The 11,314-nt window shown below is 38.5% G+C and overlaps 1 protein-coding gene across 2 annotated transcripts in view; it reads right to left on the bottom strand.

Annotated features, from left to right (window-relative positions):
• LOC114655941 (collagen alpha-2(VI) chain-like) overlaps window positions 1-429 on the bottom strand; it is an 81,922-nt gene extending 81,493 nt beyond the window's left edge. The window contains exon 1 of one of the 2 annotated variants that reach the window (XM_051930593.1): window positions 33-429. The gene's annotated coding sequence lies outside the window, so the exon portion shown is untranslated. The remainder of the gene's footprint in view (window positions 1-32) is intronic. The other variant, XM_028807265.2, reaches the window with a different exon arrangement.
• Between the last annotated feature and the right edge of the window lie 10,885 nt (window positions 430-11,314).

Below are 11,314 nucleotides of genomic sequence, written 5' to 3'. Positions count from 1 at the left end.
ATAAACAAAACAACAAATGTAAATCCACATACCTGCAGGAAAGAAAAAATAAAGCTCCCTTTCTTTCAGAGAAGATTTGGAAAATCCTTTTCCAACTTGTAGCTTTCAATTCTTCATTCTTTAAAAGTTTGCAAATTAAATAAAATGTTAAAGAGACAATTGTGGTTGGGAGTGGCTGAAGCCTTTCAACATTTTTGTCTTGAAACCAAGAGCTTAATGTCTTAAAGACCAGCCCACCTCTCTAAAAGAACACCTGATAGCCACTAGGAGAAGCTGTCGACACACAATAGTCCAGGGCTGGCACGAGCTCAGAAACATGCCAACAAAGCTAAAAATAGAGATAATTTTCTAATCAAAAATTAGAAGCCAATAATATCCCCTTAGACAAATATACAAGATGCTAAAGGCTTTGACTGCAGAAACGATAGTAAAAAAAGGAAATCCAAGTAAAAAAAGGGTTAAGGCACACAGTTTGATTTGATTAAATTTTTTGCCTAAGAATGTAAAATTCAAAAGGAAACAGATGGTAGCCAAATATTTGCTCACAGAAAACCTTGTGCTCTCTGGCTAAAATTGACAAGGACTTAGTGACACTAGAGGTTATTTAACAAGGCTAGTTTTATTATTTTTATGTGTGCTTTATTTGCACAGACACAAATAAGATAGCTAGCTGAGAAACAACAAATATAGATAATCTGACATGGTCCTGCCAAAAAATTATACAACCCAGCCCTGCATTTTATTTTCTTTCCATTTTCTTTTCCTGCAGCATCCCACTTATCTGTTCATGGTTTCCTCTCTATTGGTCTGCAGAAGCAGTGAGGAATTAAAACAATACTTTTAAAGGAGAAGACAGTGCAAAGGTTAGCATGGCTGCTTCACAGTTTCACAGTCTAGGATTTGGTTTCTGGTTTGTTCATTGTTTGAGTGTAGTTTGCATATTCTGATTTTTTTCAAGAGTGTATTCTGTAGTTAACTTGCCATTAGTATGACAATGCATGTGAAAATACAAAAAAAGTGTAATATGACACACCTAAATCATCACTGGTGCAGCAAACTAGTTTTAAAAGTCACTTGATTAGCTAAATTAAGGTCATCAGGTCTTATTTAAAGGGTTTTAGTTGATTGTAGTATAAATACACCTTATCTGTAAGGTCCAACTTGTGGTGAGCCAGTATCATGGTTGAACCTACATAATGAAGGCAAAGGAACACTCCAAGTGCATAAAGGTGGTTGAACAGCACAAGTCAGGGGATGAATAAAAGAAAATATACAAGTTGCTGAATATCCGTTGGAGTCTAGTTAAATCATCAATCCATCATCCATTTTCCAACCCGCTGAATCTGAAAACAGGGTCACGGGGGTCTGCTGGAGCCAATCCCAGCCAACACAGGGCACAACGCAGGAACCAATCCAGGGCAGGGTGCCAACCCACCGCAGGACACACACAAACACCAAGCACACACTAAGGCTAATTTAGAATCACCAATCCACCTAACCTGCATGTCTTTGGACGGTGGGAGGAAACCGGAGCACCCGGAGGAAACCCACGCAGACATGGGGAGAACATGCAAACTCCACGCAGGGTGGACCCGGGAAGCGAACCCGAGTCTCCTAACTGCGAGGCAGTAGCACTACCACTGCGCCACCGTGCTGCCCCCAGTTAAATCAACTGTTAAGAAATGAAAAGAGAATGGCACAGCTGTAAATCTGCCTAGAGCAAGCCATTTACAAAAACTGAGTAATCACCCAAGAAGACCACCAGTAAGGGAGATCAACAGAGACCTACAGTATGATAACTCTGAAAGAATTACAACCTACAGTGGATTAGACTGGAGGGGTTGTAGATACAATATCTGTTGCCCAGGGGCTTCACCAGTTGCAGCTTTAAAGAGGCCAGCAAACAGAAAGCCACTACTCAAAAAATGCATAGAGAGTTTGCCAGAAGGCTCAAGGACACTCTGAAGTAAGCTGGAAAAAGATTCTATAGTCTCATGAGACCAATGTGGAGCTTTTTGACCAGCAGACTAAACACCATGTTTGGTTTGCTCCAAAAACTGCATATTGTCAAAAACACACCATCCCCTTCATGAGAGATGGTGACGGCAGCATTATGTTTTGAGGGTACTTCTTTGACCAGGACCCTGGAAAGCTTTTGAGAAATGAGGGTAAAATTAATGTAGCAAGAAATCCTGGAAGCAGTCTACAAGAAACCTGGGCCTTAGGAGGAGATTTGTGTCCCAGCAAGACAACAACCCCAAATATGCAAAGCTACAAAGGAATGACTTTAAAATAACAAATTTACAGTTCTGAAGTGGCCAAGACAGTTGTCCAGATCTTAGAGGATAGTTCTATTGCAGAACAGACTTAAGCATGTTAGCCCTACAATTTGAGCAGTATGTGCTATAAACACACCTGCTGTAGACCAAGTAAGACTTGGCCAACAATAATTTAATACTAGGTTTTGTTACAGTACCTCCTCAAGTGTTGTCAGAGATTGTGCTACTGTTCTAAGGTAGGTGTTCTCAGCTCATGTTCTAGGAGAGAAACAATCACTTTTGTCCTTTTTTGTTTAATCATTTTGAATCCCTTTTATCCATCTTCTGTAGAAATCTCAGTTGGCACGTCCAACTCCACCATGCATTGGTGGGTAGGGTGTGGAGAATGTACTTCTGGTCATGGATATCATAATATTGTAAACTGAATGCAGAACAGTTGCATTTCTTTGTAGCATCAAATGAAAGTCACAGGCCTCTGTTGACTAGTCATTATACAGTATTTTTGACATTTCAGCATACATGTAGAGGAGAAAACACAATATATATATAAAAAAAAATGGTTCAGAGTTAAATGCAGCATTATTTTGTGTCAAAATATATGTAAAGCTTCAAAATAATTTAAAAATGTTTTTTTTTAATTAAGAAAATAAAAATGAACACTCCTTGAGGTCCTTTCCTCTATTTAATAAGCCCATGCCACAATGTGTGCTGATTCTATAATTATATACTGCAGAGGTGTCAGAAAATTGCAAAGAATTTTACCTGGGGAGTGGGGAGGGACAAGGATCATCGTCTGAGTGCTGCTCCATGGGTCTCCTATTTTGAACATACTGGCAGAACATTTATCTGAGCCACCACTGGCTTTTAGTTTAAGAATTAACCAAATACTTTCAAATAAACAACATTCTGAGTAAATTAAGAACTAATAGCCTTTAATGCGAAGACAATAAAAACAATAATGCTATGTACTACTAACTATAGTGAAGGAAATTTTGAAAGGGATAATATTGAAATAAAAAATTACTGGAGTACCAAGCAAACAATAGAATGTACTGTATAATATGTATCACATTAAATTAATTAAAGTATAAAATGAAATGGATTTTCAAATGATTAATCAATCTTTCACAAAGAAATATTTTCTGGCAGAGAAATAATAATTGTTTTGGAAAACCTACTGATTTATAGTATTTATTGTTCCGGTGTGCCTCGCAGTTAGGAGACCCGGGTTCGCTTCCCGGGTCCACTCTGCGTGGAGTTTGCATGTTCTCCCCGTGTCTGCGTGGGTTTCCTCCGGGTGCTCCGGTTTCCTCCCACCGTCCAAAGACATGCAGGTTAGGTGGATTGGTGATTCTAAATTGGCCCTAGTGTGTGCTTGGTGTGTGGGTGTGTTTGTGTGTGTCCTGCGGTGGGTTGGCACCCTGCCCGGGATTGGTTCCCTGCCTTGTGCCCTGTGTTGGCTGGGATTGGCTCCAGCAGACCCCCGTGGCCCTGTGTTCGGATTTGGCGGGTTGAAAAATGGATGGATGGATTGTTCCGGTGCAATTACTACTGACTGACTGTTATGAGCTGTGCCCATTGCCTGAAGCAGCCAAATTGACTTAATGCAAATTAATTTTGCCATGTTGACATTCACTTCAGTGTACGCACATGTATAATGCATTTGCTTGTACAGAGTTTGTTCTACACAAATACAGTACATACGGTAAAAATGATGCATAATGAATAATGTGCACCAGGCTCAAAGAGAAAATGTAATATCAGACTGATACAAAGTTACTGGACATACATACTTACTTACCCAGTAAAACTCGTACATTGGTTGGTATGGAAGAACTGGACATATTCACTTAATTTTACACAATTATCTATCAACTTTATGTACTGTACAATATATTAAGTAACTTATCTTCTAGAATAACCTGATCATGGGAAATACAATTTAATGTTTTCTCAGTATGTAAGGATTTCTATGTAACCAGATATCCTAACATATGATAAGAGTATTTTCTGAACCGATATGTCAAATTTATTATACCATGATGTGACTCCACTGCAAAGAATGCACTATTTCATTCTTAAAAACAATATTCTGTTTTTACCTTATTTTTACCCAAATCTTTTTTTATGGTTGACTACTCTTCTACTTACAATTATGTGAAAGTCTTTTATAATCCTCTCTTGTGCCATCAGCTCTTTCATCTTTTGGAAATTTGCTGCATGCTGCTGTTTACTGATTTTATGTTTGACTGAATAAATGTATTGGCTCTCTTAGTGCATTTGGTGTCTGCAGCACAACTGACAAACTATACAGATCATGCAATTGTAATGTACTGCTGAGACTCTACTTTTTTCACTTGATTTTACATCTCCACCATATATAACTTGCTCATTCCTGGAAAGTGGTGTAAGGAACAAAGCACTACTACTAGCCATTGCAATGCCTGCACCTGAAAATTATTACCTTTGTTTTGAGCTGTTATCGTCTGTGTTTTCTGTTAAAAGTAAATGGGGTTATCAGGGTGGTACCCAAAGCTTTCTTTGATTTTTGAACTTGTCTTTTATTCTCATGGTAAATATAATTTTTTATAAATAAAGAGTATAAATTGGATTTTCGGGCGGCACGGTGGCGCAGTGGGTAGCGCTGCTGCCTCGCAGTTGGGAGACCTGGGGACCCGGGTTCGCTTCCCGGGTCCTCCCTGCGTGGAGTTTGCATGTTCTCCCCGTGTCTGCGTGGGTTTCCTCCGGGTGCTCCGGTTTCCTCCCACAGTCCAAAGACATGCAGGTTAGGTGGATTAGCAATTCTAAATTGGCCCTAGTGTGTGCTTGGTGTGTGGGTGTGTTTGTGTGTGTCCTGCGGTGGGTTGGCACCCTGCCCGGGATTGGTTCCTGCCTTGTGCCCTGTGTTGGCTGGGATTGGCTCCAGCAGACCCCCGTGACCCTGTGTTCGGATTCAGCGGGTTGGAAAATGGATGGATGGATGGATAAATTGGATTTTATAAATAAAGGTTATAAATGGGATTTATATACTAACCCACCTTTTTTTGACTGATAACAATACAGTGGCAAGTTGTATTTCAACATTTTTTCCCCAATGTATCCAATATAGTGGTTCATAGGCAGTCACATGCTTTAAATTTAAATGCAATTATTGAAAAGTAAAAGTCATGTCACTTATCCTTGTACAAATGTGCTGGGAGATAAGTACTAATAAAAATGGAATTTTTAACTAAATTGAAATTGAGGATAAGCAAGATTTATTGAGCAGATGACTTGAAGCATCTGAAGTGTGCAGAAAATGTAAGCAATAATTATTATATCATTATAAGCTGTGCTTTAAATGGCCATTAGTTATGTGAACAATTTTACTAATTTTTTTTATTAATATTTTTAGTCTAATCTGAAAGTCTGAGGTGCTGATGTTATTTCAATTACAACAGAGTCATCGCAATTACACAAGTGACACATTACTTTTAACTTTTAGTCTCAATACACAAGTAAATAACTAAAATTTGGTATTATAAAACCAGAGAGATTGAGGCTAGTTTTATTTAATTAATAGATAACTTAATTATCCTATTAGTAATGTCTGCTGAAAAAAAGGTAATATGGTTCTGTCTTTGAATTCCTCCACAGTGTATTAAAAAAATGTTAATGCAAGATGAAGACAAAAATGGAATATCAACAACTATTGTAATTAGGGAGCTCAATTTACTTACTAAACAAACAGACAGAAATATAAAATCACTAGTACTGTAATGTGTCTTACATCATTACTGACAGACATTTTGAGAAATTACAACAAAAAATGCTTGTAGCATTTCACTTAGGAACAGAGTTGCAGTGAACTGGATAGCTGATTGCACTACACTGTCATGTTGCTTTTAGTGTGAATTAGTAGTCTGTGTAGTTATCTGACAACTGACAAACTACTTCTGTTTTTAGACTGCAAGGTAAATAGTCAAAAGTGGAAAAAAAACTTTTATTTGAAAATTTAGGGGACAGGAGAGTTTATTTGATGGGCGACACCACCCTTGTCCCCAAAGTCATAGGGGCCTCCTGAATATAGTAAAGGTGTTACAGTTCCAAAATCCATCCATCCATTTTCCAACCCGCTGAATCCGAACACAGGGTCACGGGGGTCTGCTGGAGCCAATCCCAGCCAACACAGGGCACAAGGCAGGAACCAATCCCGGGCAGGGTGCCAACCCACCGCAGGACACACACAAACACACCCACACACCAAGCACACACTAGGGCCAATTTAGAATCGCCAATCCACCTAACCTGCATGTCTTTGGACTGTGGGAGGAAACCGGAGCGCCCGGAGGAAACCCACGCAGACACGGGGAGAACATGCAAACTCCACGGAGGGAGGACCTGGGAAGCGAACCCAGGTCCCCAGGTCTCCCAACTGCGAGGCAGCAGCGTTACCCACTGCGCCACCGTGCCGCCCCCAGTTCCAAAATTCTTGGTTAAAATTCCACCTCAGTATGTGTAGACTGGATTCTCTCCCAGTATTTTTGTACAATATCTACAGGTCCTCCAGTTTTCTTATAAATACAGGCGTTTGACTGGCACATCTAAATTGGCCACATATGAATGAGTATGGAGGTATACGAAAACTGATTGATAGAAATGGTCAATTCAACTAGTAAGTATAAACAGATTATGCAGTTTTCAGTGCTTTACTTGGTTCCTTTTGAACAATATTCTCACAACTTTAATATCTTTGTGATCACAGAAGAATTATTCATATAAGTGCACTTCTACAGATTTAGCAATGAATTCATGTCCACCATGGAGAGGATAAGGGTTCCTCTTACATCTTTCCTTCACTGTGATCTTTGCTGGTGTCTAGTGCATTCCAATCTCCGTGTTCCAGATCAGAAGACCTTGGTTAGAGCATTACTATTGTCTTCTAAACTATAGGTTAATAGTTGTGTAGGAGGTGGGTACAGTGTTTCTGGACAAGCAGATTGGTATGGTGGTCCACTTTTTTATAAATAGGAACAAGATGATGTGTCTCATTCACAGAAGGAACAGACATAATTTTCCTTGGAAATTGCTATGTTGGGGTACTGAACCAGAGATGTGTCCATTCGATGATTTTTGGATTCCAGGACAGATGAAAGGGAGAATTTTCCACAACTGAACTATTTCACTTGTTCAGCATTAGTCAAAAGTATTCTTGAACACGTTCACTAAGTTAACTTGCAAAATCCACATTCAGTATGTACGTTCAGTGAAAGTGCTCATCAATCAAATTCACATCGACTCCAACTGTATTCAATATTTCAATGCTTCAAGAAATGATAAAAACAACAGCTTTTTATTTTTGAATGTCTTTTCCAGTAATTTCTCAGTATTTCATGCATTAGAATTTTCTAGTGATTTTATTTTTGAATGTGCATTTGTTAAGTAAGTTAATTAAGCTTCAGTACCCAATAGTTGTGGATATTCTATGTATAGCACTTTTATGTTGCATTAGCATTAATAATTATTGTAGCATCTCTGACCAGTGCAAGTCTGGCTCGGCTAATGAAAATGTTAAATTTTAAATATTTAACTTAACCCAGGCTTAGCCCAGCACCATTCCAACAGACACAGGTGAGAAAATGCAAAGGCTGGAGCTATGGGTGCTTGTGCAACGTAAAAGGAACTATGCTGAACAAAGCAGTAGGCTGAACAGGAAAGAATGAGAACACAGTGATTCTTATTAAAGAGGTTCAAGCACTAGAGCAGGGATCTCCTGAAAATGACAGCAAGAGGTAGTCCACTAATTAATGGTTCTTACAAAGGCCTTTAACCATTGCTTGTGTCTCCTGGTAGAGAAGACCTGGAAAAAACCCAGGAAGAATTTACATCTCTAACATCGGGTGTGTGACAGTTAATGGAGCGAGTATTGTGTGACTGTAGTGTAGAATGGTGGTGGCAGGGAGCAGTACTGAGCTAATTTCTGTCTAACTAGCCTGCACGTTTGTTTTTAATGCTGTTAGTACATTCAAGTGGTGTCACTGGCATCCTTGTTGTCGAGATCACCATCCATATCGTTTAGTTCTTCACTTGTGGGTTTATATCAGACCTTTCAAAGATGTTTTAATTATCACATTTGTACTGTTCAACTTTCTTCTTTCTTTTCCTTGATTGCATTTACTGTAGTTTTTCTCTGTCACTGCTTGTGTTCATCAATTTTTTTTCCTCCTGCAAACCTTTTTATTTCCAAGCTAATTTAATTAGGCAGAATTTTGCTATACATTTAGTTTGTAACTAAAGACATATGATGCAGTAAGTTCAAGAAAAATGTACTTCCAAGAGATGCTGAAAGAAACTTTTAAGAATAGGCCGGCCTGGTAAGCCAATGTGACCCTCATCCAAGTAAATGGAGATAAACTGAGTGAGTGTGTATAATTTCATGAAGAACATTTTATCCACTTGCTTTCAAATTTATTGAACCTGTGTATGTTTCTGAAATTGATACTGAAATAACAACAACAACAACAACATTTATTTATATAGCACATTTTCATACAAAAAGTAGCTCAAAGTGCTTTACATAATGAAGAAAAGAAAAATAAAAGACAAAATAAGAAATTAAAATAAGGCAACATTAGTTAACATAGAAAGGAGTAAGGTCCGATGGCCAGGGTGGACAGAAAAAACAAAAAAAAAAACTCCAGAAGGCTGGAGAAAAAAATAAAATCTGTAGGGGTTCCAGGCCACGAGACCGCCCAGTCCCCTCTGGGCATTCTACCTAACATAAATGAAATAGTCCTCTTTGTAGTTAGGGTTCTCACGGAGTCACTTGATGCTGATGGTCATACAGACTTCTGGCTTTTAATCCATCCATCATTTTTGGAACATCATGGTACTTAGAGTAGATGGTGGTGGCGCAAGCTACCACCAAAAGGACACCGGAAAAGGAAACAGAAGAGAGAATAGGGGTTAGTACAGATTTTAGAGCCACCATGAATGGTTATTATAATGAATTGGATATACAGAGTATCAGGATTAAATTACAGTGAAGTTATGAGAAGGCCATGTTAAAGTAATGTGTTTTCAGCAGTTTTTTGAAGTGCTCCACTGTATTAGCCTGGCGAATTCCTACTGGCAGGCTATTCCAGATTTTAGGTGCATAACAGCAGAAGGCCGCCTCACCACTTCTTTTAAGTTTTGCTCTTGGAATTCTAAGGAGACACTCAGTTGAGGATCTGAGGTTGCGATTTGGAATATAAGACGTCAGACATTCCGATATATAGGATGGGGCGAGATTATTTAAGGCTTTATAAACCATAAGCAAAATTTTAAAGTCAATCCTGAATGACACAGGTAACCAGTGTAGTGACATCAAAACTGAAGAGATGTGCTCAGATTTTCTTTTCCTGGTAAGGATTCTAGCAGCTGCATTCTGCACTAGTTGCAAACAATTTATGTCTTTTTTGGGTAGTCCTGAGAGGAGTGCGTTACAGTAGTCTAGTCGACTGAAAACAAACGCATGAACTAATTTCTCAGCATCTTTCAATGATATAAGAGGTCTAACTTTTGCTATGTTTCTTAAGTGAAAAAATGCTGTCCTAGTGATCTGATTAATATGCGATTTAAAATTTAGATTACAGTTACCCCTAAGCTTTTTACCTCCGTTTTGACTTTTAATCCTAATGTATCTAGTTTATTTCTAATAGCCTCATTGTATCCATTATTGCCAATTACCAAGATTTCAGTTTTCTCTTTATTTAACTTGAGAAAGTTACTATTCATCCATTCTGAAATACAAGTCAGACATTGTGTTAGTGAATCAAGAGATTCAGGGTCATCAGGCGCTATTAATAAATACAGCTGTGTGTCATCAGCATAGCTGTGGTAGCTCACGTTGTGCCCTGAGATAATCTGACCTAATGGAAGCATGTAGATTGAGAAGAGCAGCGGACCCAGGATAGAGCCTTGTGGAACACCATATAGGATATCATGTGTCTTTGAATTATAATTACCACAACTAAAAAAGAATTTTCTCCCTGCCAGGTAGGATTCAAACCAATTTAAGACGCTGCCAGAGAGGCCCACCCATTGACTAAGGCGATTTTTAAGAATATTATGATCAATGGTGTCAAATGCGGCACTCAGATCTAAGAGGATGAGAACAGATAAATGGCCTCTGTCTGCATTTACCCGCAAATCATTTACTACTTTAACGAGTGCAGTTTCAGTGCTGTGATTTGTACTAAAACCTGACTGAAATTTATCAAGAATAGCATGTTTATTGAGATGCTCATTTAACTGCATAATGACTGCCTTCTCTAGAATTTTACTTAAGAAAGGCAGGTTAGAGATGGGTCTATAATTTTCAAGAGCAGAGGGGTCGAGGTTATTTTTCTTAAGTAGGGGTTTAACTACAGCAGTCTTAAGACAGTCTGGGAAGACCCCCGTATCTAACGACGAATTTACTATGTCAAGAACATTATCAATTAGCACGCCTGATACTTCTTTGAAAAAATTTGTTGGTATTGGGTCAAGGACGCAGGTGGAGGGTTTCATTTGAGAAATTATTTTATGTAAATCAGGTAAATCTATCCTAGTGAAAGTGTTTAATTTGTTTATAACGGAATATTGGGGTTTAGGAGGATCCTTAGTGTTGGGGAGATATACTATGTTATTTCGAATATCATTAATTTTTTGATTGAAAAATACAGCGATAGCCTCACAGGTTTTACTTGAAGTATTTAGGATGCATTCCTTTGAGTTACCTGGGTTTAACAGACGATCAATCGCTGAGAATAAGACTCTGGGATTACTAGCATTGTTATTTATAATCTTAGAGAAATAGCAGCGCCTCTCACGACGGACTGTGTTATTGTATTCTGTTATTTTAACTTTTAATATTTCATAGTGGATAGTTAGTTTAGTCTTCCTCCATTTATGCTCAGCTCTACGGCATGTTCTCTTTAAATCAGACACTCTTTGGGTCTTCCATGGTATAACAATGCTAGAAGATTTTTTAACTGTCTTTTCAGGTGCAACTATGTCAACAGCAGCTCTTA

Source organism: Erpetoichthys calabaricus, chromosome 8 (genome assembly GCF_900747795.2).
Source record: "Erpetoichthys calabaricus chromosome 8, fErpCal1.3, whole genome shotgun sequence".
NCBI classification, from domain to species: Eukaryota; Metazoa; Chordata; class Cladistia; order Polypteriformes; family Polypteridae; genus Erpetoichthys; species Erpetoichthys calabaricus.
The sequence above is the reverse complement of the archived record's forward strand: the minus strand, read 5'-3'. Positions and strand labels throughout refer to the sequence as shown.